The 12,090-nt window shown below is 43.1% G+C and overlaps 1 long non-coding RNA gene across 1 annotated transcript; it reads left to right on the top strand.

Moving 5' to 3' along the window:
• Positions 1-6,284: 6,284 nt before the first annotated feature.
• On the top strand, positions 6,285-11,330 carry LOC139595223 (uncharacterized). The gene is made up of 2 exons (XR_011680937.1): positions 6,285-6,868; positions 9,909-11,330. It is a non-coding gene; the product is annotated as an uncharacterized lncRNA (long non-coding RNA).
• Positions 11,331-12,090: the final 760 nt, after the last annotated feature.

Here is a 12,090-nt window from a genome sequence, read left to right as displayed (position 1 = left end):
CATAACTAGATAAATTGGGTAATTTGCTGTTAACTTACTTATAATTATTCCTTAGTGGCTACTAAGTAGTACTTCACGTGTGACTGAGCTGGGTGGAGAAGAATGCTTATGATATGAATAGTCTAAGTCTCCTTGGGACCTCTAATTAGGCCTATCTACATTATAAGTAAAAATAAGAAAAATAAAAGCTTCCCAGGCAGTGTAAGGGTTAAGTGCCTGCCAGGCTCACCCTGCTCTGAGGTACTTGGTCCTACGGCACAGAAAGAAGGGCCCTGAAATGTAGTTTTAAACCCTTAAAATGCTGAAAAAGGCAGAGCTTCCTTCCAGTGCACCCCTTAAACAGAGGAAATGGGGCAGTTACCTCTACTGAAACTAATACAATAGCAAATAAATAGCTTCTGCCCTTTGATTTATTCTCCTTAAGTACTGGGAAAAGAGGGGTTTTCATCACTTTAAATCTCTCTAGTGATGAAAAAAGAGGGATTTTTCCCCCAGTTCAAACTCTTATGGAGGGATAGCTGGGCTTCTCCCTCAATTTAGGCCTCAGGACAACAAAAAGGGGCCGGCTACCCTAAATTCAAACCCATAAGAAACATTTTCAATATTTTCCCCTTCTACTTAAACTGGGAAATAATAGAAAATGAGGACTCCCTGTCAATTAACACCCCTGACAGCATAGAAAAGGCAGGGATTCTTTCAACTGAGACCATTAAAATTGCAGGGGAAGCAGAGTCCCTCCCAGTTGGAACACAAAAAATAAAGGAAAAGGAAGCTTTTTGCCTTTTTTCTAAACCCTTTTTCTCCTAATAACCCCTCTCCTTTCTGGGAGTGCTGTGGAGGGTCTGGGGGCCCTGGGGAGGGACTGACACAGTAAAAGGGGAAAGTTGAAAGCTCTCTCCTGGAACCCCACATGCTGCCTGGCCTGCTCAGATGCTGCCCCTTGGCAAAAGGGCTCTTCCCTTGGCATTTTCTCAAAGTGATGCTCTGTGCTCAGGTGAGTCTGGCTGCTCCCTAGTCCGTGCTGGATGCTCCGACCGTAGTTCCTGGAGGGACCCTTGGGATGCCCCTGTTAGCCCCTCTGGACTAGCGGCTCCCTGTGCGGGTGTGACTGGGTAACCCTCTGAAAGCAGCTGGGCACACGGGGGGCTGCTAGACCTTGGAGTGGGCTTGAGGTGAAGAAAGGTCCTGTGAGGAGTTCCTTCCCCTGCACAGCCCTTCGTCTGCCCCTTAAACCATGGGCTGCCAGACTTTCCTTTCTAAGGAAATTAACCGTCTTTATTCTCTGTGTGCCCGTGGCCAAAACTGCGATTCGGCCTCCAAAACCGCAGAGAACGATTTCTCACGGACCGCGGCTGCCGACGCCGAGAACTCTTGCCGCCCTTGGAGTGCCACGTGCCTCCTGCGAACGGACGTCGACGCGCAGAGGGGGTGAGTTTGGCTTTACGGGGAAGAGGGCCGGCGCAGGATTTCTCCGGGAGCGAAGCTGCCCCCGCCGAGAACTCGGGCTGCCCTGGCAGTGCCGAGCACCTCCTGCAAACTGGCGTCGGGAGATGTGGGGGGTGAGTTTTTCTGTGCAGAAGTTCTCCCAGACCAAAGCTGAGAGCATCTAACCCTAACCACAACAACTTATCTGGGTCTAAAACTTACAACCTTTGGACTGGCAGCGTGGGACCCAACCCGCTGTGCCACTGCTGGCCCCTTTCTAAAGCATTCGATTGCAGTCCTAAAACTCTGCCTTTTTGGAGGCTGTTTTCTCTGACCCTGACCATAATCTTCCAAATATGCTAAAGACTCATAAAATGGCTTTGAAAAAGCCCCAACAATACCCTAAGAAGTCCCAGAAAAGTCCCTTCCAAAATCCCCTAAATACCTTTAAAAGTCCTGGAAAAAAAAACTCAAAAAGACATGCTCAGTCTCCGAACTCTACCTCTTGCTGTCTAGCCCACAGATGTCGTCCCTACCTTTCTGCAGCGTGTCTGTTGTCCTCTGAGGGTTCTGTCCTTGTCCTGGTGTGTGAGGGTTGCTGTCTGGTCTCGCTGTTAGGGTTGCTGTGTTGTGCTGCTGTTGGGGGAAAAGGCTGTTTTTAGGGGGGCTGCTTAGGCTGAGGTTAGGGCTGGGGTGAGGGGTGGTACAGCTGTACCGTGCACCCCTGATCTCCACTGGACTGTCCAGCCCTCAAGCCCTCTCCCTTTACCCCCCAACCGGTCCCTCTGCCCCCCAGCCCTCAGCTCCTGTGTGTTACCCTTGACCCCTCTCCTTTGCCCCTCAGCCCCCAGCTTCTCTGCGTCACCCTACAGCTGCCCCTGCCACCCTCAGCATCTCTGTGTGTCACCCGCTGTCCCCTCTCCCTGTTCCTCCCTCAGCTCCCAGCCTCTGTCACCCTCAAGCCCCCACAGTGCCCCTCAAGCTGCCCCTCAGCCTCCATGTGTTGTGCCATGAAAAGACCCTAAAAAAACCTAAAAATTCCCTGAAAACCTCCTAATCTTCAAAATATCCTAAAAACCCCATGAAAACCTAAAAGCAGGCTCAGAATGCTGTTAGAATACACTGGAAATATCCTACTTTTAAAAAACCCCTAAAATTCCCCAAAGAACCTTTAGAAATCCCTAAATATACCCTAAATAGTCCAAAAAGAGCTCAAAAAATACCCCAAAATCCTTAAAATGCCCTGATAAGATCCTAAAAAACCTAAAAATTTCCTCAAAAACCCTAAAAATACCCTAGCCCTAAAAAGTCCTCCACATACCCTCAATAGTCCTAAAAAAACCCCAAGAACACCCAAATCCCCCCCAAACAGTTCTTAAAAGTACTAAGAAAGCCCTTAAAATACCCTAACAAAATCTTTTAAAAGCCCTGAAAAAGCCCTAAAAGTATCCTAAACATTACCAGAAAATTCCTGGAAAACTCCTCCAAAAAAGCCCTAAAATATCCTTTTAAAGCCATGAGAAAAACCCTAAAAAAAACCCTAAAAAACTGCTCAGCACCCAACTTCTACCTGTCACTCTCTAGACCACAAACATCATTGCTACCTTTTCATTAGGGTTGCTGCCTGCAGCTGCTGGGAGAGTTCTGGGGCTGTCCCAGCATTGGGGTTACTGCCTTGTGCTGCTGTTGGGGAAAACTGGGGTCCTAGGGGTGCTCTTTAGGGTGACCTTGGGGTTGGGTTGAGGGCTGCTGCACCTGTACCCTAACCCTACCTGGTACCCTGTGTCTTTTGTACCCCTAACTCTCAGTGTGAGCTCTCCATCTGTCAAGCCTCCCCCTCCTTGCCCCTCAGCCCGCAATATCTGTGTGCCACCCCGAGACCTCTGATATTGTCCCTTGGCCCCCTGGCCTCCACCGTGCACTCTCCACCTGGTTAGGGGTGGTGTGAGGGTTAGGGTTAGGGCTGGTTCACCTGTCACCCTCAAGCAGCCCCCACTTTGCCCCTCAAGGCATCTGCTTCCCCTCACTCTCTTCTTGTCACCCTCAAGTTCCCCACTCCCAGCCTCTCAGCATCTCTGTGCCACCCTGGAGCCCCCCAGTTGCTCCTAAAGCCCCCTTCTGCCTCTCAGCTCCCCCCATCCTCTGTGTCACCCTCCAGCCCCCTCCCCTCAGCCCGCAGCCCCTTGTGACACCCTGCAGCCCACAGACGTTGTCCCTGCCTGTCTCGCCTGGGTGATGTCCTGCTGCGAGAGCTGCGCCGTCCTCCGAGGGTTCGGGCTCCTGCGTGCTGCTGCAGGGGACTCACCGGTGGGCGGTGGGTGAAGTAACGGATGGAGCGGGAAGTGTGGTGGGACGGGTTAAGGGCGGGCTGGAAAATAGAGTAGGGTTAGGGGCGGAGAAGGGGACGCAGCAGCAGGGGGCTGAGGTGAGGAGGTGAGTGTTAGGAGGAAGCGTAACTCCGTAACTCCAAGACCGAGTCTGCAGCCAACGAGAACTCTGAGTGACCTGGGAGTGGTGAATGTCTTTGGCAAACTGATGTAAGGAAACTGGGGTGATGAGTTTTGTTTCCCGTGGGAAAGGGGTGGCATTTGTGTCCGTGGGCCTGCACCCTGCCCAGGACCTTAGATCTCGAGTGGGCTGCCACCTCCTAAAATTCCAAACATCGCAGGTGAGACAGGGGGTCAGAAATTTTACTTGGGGTAGAAACCAATTTTGGATTTAGCTGAAGTCTGCTGGTGAAACTTGTGTAGTCTGTAGCACTTGGTGTGCTTGCAAAAAGGCCTGCAGAGAGAACAAAGGAAGTTCGAGGATTCTGTGGGAAAAAGAGAATCTGGGTTACGACCGAGTGCACGGCCTCGTCCCTGTGTGAGTAAAAGTTTGAGGTATTGCCGGCAGTGTCACCGAGTGCTGAGGGGTCCCCTGGTCGATAGGGCAACTTGGGAGGGTTTGCTTCAGGCTTTGCTTGTGAAAGGTGTGAGAAAAGCAAGCACCTCTGAAGCAAATGAGCCCCCTCTTGCCTGTTGAAGTGTTGCATAAATCAAAGATAAACCTCAAGGTCCCTTCCCACCCAAACCATTCCGTGATTCTTTGCCCTGGAGGCCAGGGTGCATCTGTCACCACACCTCACTTCACAGAGAAAAGCAAGGCACAATTCTCCCCAAGAATATTTCTGGGATTCACATTCTCTGAACCTCAGAGGAAGGAAAAACAATTCTTATCTCATGTGCTGTGCCTGTGTTTGTGCCGAAGTAGAATGCAGCGTGGAGATTGTTCACCCAAAGTGATGGTGTTTTGTTTCCTTGGCCTGTCAGGGCCAAGTGTGTGTGTGTCGGGTCTGTTGAGTGACAGTAATGAGTAGTGTGTGGTGTGTGCAGGGTTGAGTACTTGGCAGATTCAGTTTAGATGTAATGTAATATAGTATAATAAAGTAATTAATTAGCCTTCTGATAAGGCAGAATGCAGATTGGAAATATTTGCACATATGATATTAAAGGACACATGAACCACCTTTCTGTGAGACAAAGACACAAGACTTGGCCCATCCCTAACTTAGGACACAGCTAAAAAATAATATATAATTTTTAATCTATTTTTGAAGAACTCTCTAAAACTAATGGCAGATGATATAGCTATTTTATCTGGCAAGCTTCCGTGCAAAATTTCCTGCTGATGCTGGCTCAGACGGATGGAGATTTGGGAGGAGAGGGAAGAACAAAGTGCCACAGGGCTTTATTGGATAAGCCTTGAAAGGTTTCTGCAAGCTTCTATTGCAAGGTTGATGAACCTTGTGTTTGTTAACTTCAGTTTTGCTCAGTGTTTTAACCCTGCTTTATCTCCTGTGGTCCAGATGACACATTCACACATCGTTAGAAAATTCAGTGGGATGCTCTTCAAACATGTGACTTTGCAGCAGTGAGGGCAGGAACTTGATGGTTTTACCTCAATCTATAGTTTTTCAATATTGCTATAGAAAGTGCTTTTCTGTGAAATGGCTACTTTGGTTAGATCATGCAAATTGAGTGCTGGCTACTTCCATAAGTTGAAGAGTAAGAATAACTCAGGAATGTTTCATCATTTGTCTCTGCACTGGTCAGAAATGGTAATTTGAACTCCAATCTGTAGAAATTTAGCAAAAGAAGTTGGACACTCGGAGGATAAAAATAGAAAAAAATGCTTTGGAAGGATTTTTCCTGCTAGTGAGTGAGTTTCTAGCTGTAGGAGCATCGGAGGGGGTAGCACGGTCGGGACCAGAGATCTCTGAAGCCGGGTCGTGGAACTTGGGGTTTATTGCAAAGGGCCCGGGGGCAGGGGCCTTTTGGAACTTGGGGTTTATTGCAAAGGGCCTGGGTGCAGTGGCCTGCTGGGAGCTGCCAGCCACAGCTCAGAGCAGGCCTGAGAGAAGAGAGGGGTTGAGACGATGAGAGGGTAAGAGCGTAAAAAGGTAAGAGAGCAAAAGCATAAGAGTAAAAAGGGGTAAGCGAGTAAAAGGTCAAGAGAGTGAAGTTCCCATTACAATACAATAAATCATTTTCTGTGTTGAATATTCTACTTCTCACTAACCAATCTAGTACAATACACAAATCCTATAGCATTTCCATACGGCCTATAAGAATCACTACATTACCATACTGTGTTACATTTTAAACCCTAAAAGCTCCTCTTTGGGCCCCTTCTGCCAAGCTAGTAGGGTCTGCTCGGCCCCTTGGAGCTGTCTGCAGGCAGAGGGTGTTGTTTCATCAAAGGGGATTACCTTCAGCTGGCCACACCATTGTTTTCCTGATGTCCAGTAACTGAGGGATCTCAAAGCTCGCTTTCATTTCAATCTTGCTTATAGAAATATTACCTCATCCATTCCCGTTTGTTCCCCCACTCGTTCGCGGCTGCCCCAGCCCCTGTGTCGGCTCCGGCACAGTCCGTCTGTTCCGGTCCGTCTGTTCCGGTCCGTCTGTCCCGGTCCCGGCCGCCTGGCCCGCGGCCGCTCCGCTGGCCGTGCCGGCGGAAGGGGCGGGGGGTCCGTCCTGCCGTGTGCACCGTGGGTACCGCGCTGACCGCACCGAGGGGGGGTCCCTTCTGTCCCATCCCCGGCTGCCCTGACTCTGCTCGGCTCCCGCCGCTGCAGCCGGGGTCAGTCGCCGGCTTTGTCTCTGCCGGATCAGCCGCCGTGAGCCATGGGGGGCCGATCCACGCTGCAGCTCGGTCTGCACCGGAACAGCCCCTGGGACGATTCCGGCTGCAGACCCCGCCTTTGGAGGACCCAGACCCTGAGCTGTGCCGAGCCCCTCGGGCGATTCCCCCTGCAGACCCCGCCTTTGGAGGACCGAGACCCTGAGCTGTGCCGAGTTCCCCCGTCCTGCCCTGAGCTCCGTTCCCTTGGTAACCACAGCTCCGGCTGCTCAGCGGAACTCTCTAAAGGAATCACCTTATCGAAACACTTAAAGTTCAGGTAAAAGAAAGCCCTCTCCTGATTCATCCTTAAAATACGGGAGAAAAGCTATAGAAGATAAAAATCCAAAAAGAATGGGATAAAGGGATTGGTCTATTTCCATTAAAAGAGGCTCCCATAGGAGGCGGCGGACCAGGGTTTGTAAATGCTCCTTTGACTTCGTCTGAGGTGTGAAATTTTAAGAAATAAATAAAAGGGATATTTGGAGGATCCCATAGGCATAGCTGAACAATTAGACCAATTTTTAGGTCCAAACATTTATATTTGAGAAGAGATGAGGTCTGTAATGAAAATAATATTTTTCTCAGGAAGAAAGGCAATTAATCAGAGCAGCTGAAATAAAAGCTTAGGAAAAAAGATAATCTGTGGGGACTCCCAGAGAAGACAAAATGCCAACTGTACCTCCTGAGTGGGGTAAAAATAATAAGGAGGGGAGTAAACATGTGAATAATTATCGTAATTACATAATCAAAGGAATAAATGAGACAGCATATCAAAGGCGAAATGCAGGGAAAAAAAAGTTTTTAAGGGACAGCTTTTAGAGGGGAAAGAAGAAACTTCAGCTAAATAGATAAACAAACTTAAGAGAAATAGGAAAATGGTCCTAAGTAAGCGGAAGATCTAAAAATCGTTAAAGAGATGGGCACAGAGGAGGAATAGGGAGGTCATAAGCTCTAATTTTTTGGGGGGGACAAATACCATCTGGAGCCTGTGATAACTTTAAAAGTGGGTCCCCAAGAAGAAGAATTGGAATTTGTAATAGACACAGGGGCAGAGAGAACCTGCCTGTTAAATATTCCAAAAAGTTATAGTGTGAGCAAACATATAGTGAAAGTAACGGGCAAAAAGAGAAAGTTTTACATTTCTGCTCATTAAAGATGTAGTAATTGAGGGAAGAAACTGGAATTTGGATGGGAGATGTCTTATTGGTCCCAGGGGCATTTAGCAATTTATTGGGAAGAGTCTTACAAGTGCAATTAAGAATAGGATTTATATCAGAAAATGGGAAAATCACAGCTAGAGTTTTAAAATTAGGCCAAGAGGATGAAGAAAAAAAAAAATCAACAAAGAAGTTTGGGCTGGAGAAGGAAATAGGGGAGGATTAAATATTGACCCCATAAGGGTTACAATTGAGAGAGAAGATTGTCCCATAGGGGTACATCAGTATCCTGTATCTTTAGAAGGACAGGAAGATTTGAAGCCGGTAACAGAAGGACTAATAAAGGATGGGGCATTAGAACCTTGTATGTCTCCTCATAATATCCCTTTTCCCCCAGTAAAGTCTGATGGGAGTTATAGACTAGTATAAGATTAAAGGGAGGTTAATAAAAGAACTCAGACTCACTACCCAGTGGTAAAATATCTTAGACACTTAATAAATAGAAGTAGCTAGAAAACCAACCATGAGAAAATTGCAAGAATTTTATTCATTCTCCCTCCCTCTTCAAAGAGAGAGATCAGAAAATTACCTAGATTATTGAAATATTATAGATTATAGATTGAGGGGTACGCACAAGTAGCAAAATTCATGTAGGAAAAAAATTGACAGAAGGGGATGATGTAAAACAGACCAAGGAAGATATTGTTAAATTAAAAGAGTTAAGTTAAAACTAGCCTAAGTACCAGCTTTAAGCTTACCTTTGTTAGAAAAATCCTTTATCATTTATACATAAGTACAGAAAATGGAGTAGCTCATAAAATTTTAATTCAAGAGTAATGAAGAGTAAAAAAATATCTAGTAGCTTATATATCAAAGATGTTAGACTCAGTAAGCCACAGCTAGCCAGTAGGTATTTAACAGCTACTGCAATCCTAGTAAAAGAAAGTTGTAAGCCTACTTTTGGAAGTAATTTAGTTAGGTTCACCTTGTACCATCTGAGGTCTGTTGAATTAAAAAAAAAAAAAAAAACAAACAAAAAAAAAACAGGTAAGAAGAGAAGAAAGAGAGAAGTTGAAGTAGGGAGGTGGTTAGCAAACTCTGAGATGTTAGAATGTGAAGTGATGACATCTTGGTGCTAGAAGAGAGCAGAAGTGTGAAAGTTTTTTGCATGAAAGGTAGGGAAGTGTCTTAACACACGGTTGTTAGGAGGTTATTCAATGCCGAACTGAGGTCCAGAAAGGGTTTAGCAGAACCTTGAAGGGAAAAGAGGATAAGTTGACTAGAGAAAGGAAAAGAATGTCAGCAGCACCTGGGGATGCCAGGTTTGGGGTTGTCAAGGTTGGGAGGTGTCTGACCGCTCCCTGCGAGCGGCGGGGTCTCGGGGGCTGCGGCAGGCACCGATCCATGGAGGTGACCCGGCGGCGGTGCTGGCAGCAGGGGACACACGGGTTTGCCGGGCAGGAGCGGGCTGGCTCCGTGGCGGAACTGCCGGGGGGGCTCCCAGACTGCCGGGGTCCCGAGTCGAGGATGGCTGCGTCGGCCCTGGTAAGTGGGCCGAGAGAGAGAAGGAAAGAGAAAGAGAGAGAAGAAGAGAGAGAGAGGGCAAAAGGGACCCAAGGCTGCCCCCAGGGTCCCCATGCCCCTGGCTGCTCTCCCCTGCTCCGGCCCTGCAGCGAAGTGGCAGCATGGCATTGACAGCAAGGCTGTGAAAAGAGCGAGAGGGGGGCTAGCACTAAAAGATAAAATCAAAGCAGAGATTGCTCACTCTCCAAACCTCACAAAGGGGTTTGTTTTTCTTAAGTAAGAAGGTTTTTGGTCTTTTCTTTTGTGTGTTTTGTTTGCTGTTAAAAAGAAGTTTTTTGTTTTTTGGTTTTTTTCCTGAAGAATGGGTTTGTAAGGCTAAAACAATTAAATGCTGCCCAAAAAGTAAAAAGCAATAGATGTGATACATCTAGAGTTAAAATGGGTCTAGCTTTTCTTATTTAACTAACTGTAACTCACAAAAAGAAGAATTTGCCTCTGCAGCTATTAGCACAGCTGGATAGAAGAAGAAGAGGCTGCTGTGGAAAAAGGTTTTAGCTAAACCCTGAAAGTTTGGAAGAAAAGTGAATGGTAAAAGTTAATGCAGTATTATCTTTCTTTTATTACTATGCTATTAAGAAGTCCTATCCAGGTACTACCGAAGCAACAATCAGAATCACGGAAAGAGGGTGAATTCATGCCAGCAGAATCAAAGGACTATCACATTTAAACCGGGTGATACCAAACTGACTTTCCAATGGGGACTGAGTGGTAATAGTTTGGAAACAGCCAAATGATCCAAGAAATGTACAAAGAATAACACTGAATTCAGAAGTAAGACAATGCTTATACCACTGCTTTCAAGCACTGCCTGAATAAAACATCTCCTTATGGGAGGAATACTCCAGATAGAAGGATCAAGACTGTTTTTGTGTTCTGACCTTAGCCTGAGAATTGTACAGGGGAGAAGGGGAATTACCATTTCCATCAGTAAACTTTATTTGATTCATTCCAATACTGGACATGCTAGCTGGGTTATAAGTAAATGCTTGAATTGTGAGAATAATTAGTATTGTAGTTCACAACATTTATGCTCTTATTGCAAAAAGTGTTAAAGTAATAACTTAGCTTTGTGGATGGGAATTATTGCTGCCTGTTGAATGAGAGATACCTGAAGAATGGTAAGAGACCACAGTTAAAGGGTGTCCAAACCAATTTGCCTGGAAATTAGTTAAGAGAAAGTGACAAGGAAATAGAGGGCAAGACCAGATTGGCCTCTGTATTTTGCCACCGAGAAGATCAAATACACCTGCTGTGGGTTGCAACCTCACAGGCCTGGGAGGTGGGAGTATAAGGCATACTGGACCTCTGTTATTCCTGTTTCTGGCACTCATTTGTTCTCTTTTCCCTTTCGGGATACCAGCAAGATTGTGTCACAAATGCTGCAGAAAGCATCACGTGGAAAGAAACCAAAGTTCCTCTTTAATTACACACACCTATGTCAACAGCCACTGTTATAACCCATCCAAATTAAGAACCTGTAGGCAAAATGGAGTAAAGTATTGGATTACAAGAAACTTAGGAAAAAGTGGTAATAGATTTGGAATTGAATGTCCAAAAGGAGAGAGATGGATTTGTTTTACATTTAATCTTGAAGATACAGTTCGAGATTTGGTAAAAAAAACAAATAATAAACGAAAAGGTAAAACCGGCACAGCAACTTAACTCTGTATTGACCCCAAATTATCTATTGAGTCGTATTACAAAACTCCAAGCAGCTGTAGAAATGATAGCACCAAATAAAATAAAATAAAAAGCTCTATAAATAAAAAAAAAATTTTAAAAAAAGCTTTAAAAATGGAAAAAATAAAAAAAAATGAAATAAAAAATAAAATTAAAAAATAACAAAAAAAGCTTTAAAAATAGAAAAATCAAAAAAAAATTAAATAAAAAATAAATGCTTTAAAAGAAAAAAATTAAACTAAAAATTAAATAAAAATAAAATTTAAAAAATTAATAAATTTAAAAATTAAATAAAAAATAAAATTAAAAAATAAAAAAGCTTTAAAAATAGAAAAATCAAAAATAAAAATTAAAGATAAAAATAAAATTAAAAAATAAAAAGCTTTAAAAATACAAAAATAAAAAATAAAAATGAAATAAAAATAATATTAAAAAAATAAAATAAATGCTTTAAAAATAGAAAAATTAAAACAAAAAAATTAAGATAAAATTAAAAAATAAAATAAAAAGCTTTAAAAATAGAAAAATCAAAACTAAAAATTAAATAAAAAATAAAATTAAAAAAAGAAATAAAAAATTAAAACTAAAAATTAAAGATAAAAATAGAATTTAAAAAATAAAAAAATGCTTTAAAAATAAAAAATTTTAAATAAAAATTAAATAAATAAATTTTAAAATAAAATAAATGCTTTAAAAATAGAAAAATTAAAACTAAAAATTAAATAAAAAATTAAAAATTAAAAAATTAGAAAAAGAGCTTTAAAAATAGAAAAATCAAAAATAAAAAATTAAATAAAAAATATTATTAAAAAAATTAAATAAATGCTTTAAAAAGAGAAAAATCAAAACTAAAAATTAAATTAAAAAAATTTAAAAAAAGAAATAAAAATATTAAAACCAAAAATTAAATAAAAAAAATTTAAAAAAGAAATAAAAATATTAAAACTAAAAATTAAAGATAAAAATAAAATTTAAAAAATGAAAAATGCTTTAAAAATAGAAAAATTAAAAAAAATTAAATAAAAAATAAAATTAAAAAAATAAATGCTTTAAAAAAGAAAAATTAAAAATAAAAACT

Source organism: Agelaius tricolor, unplaced genomic scaffold, assembly GCF_023055355.1.
Source record: "Agelaius tricolor isolate 1412-34295 unplaced genomic scaffold, bAgeTri1.0.p SCAF_12, whole genome shotgun sequence".
Lineage (NCBI taxonomy): Eukaryota > Metazoa > Chordata > Aves > Passeriformes > Icteridae > Agelaius > Agelaius tricolor.
This window is presented reverse-complemented; position numbering and strand designations above follow the sequence as displayed.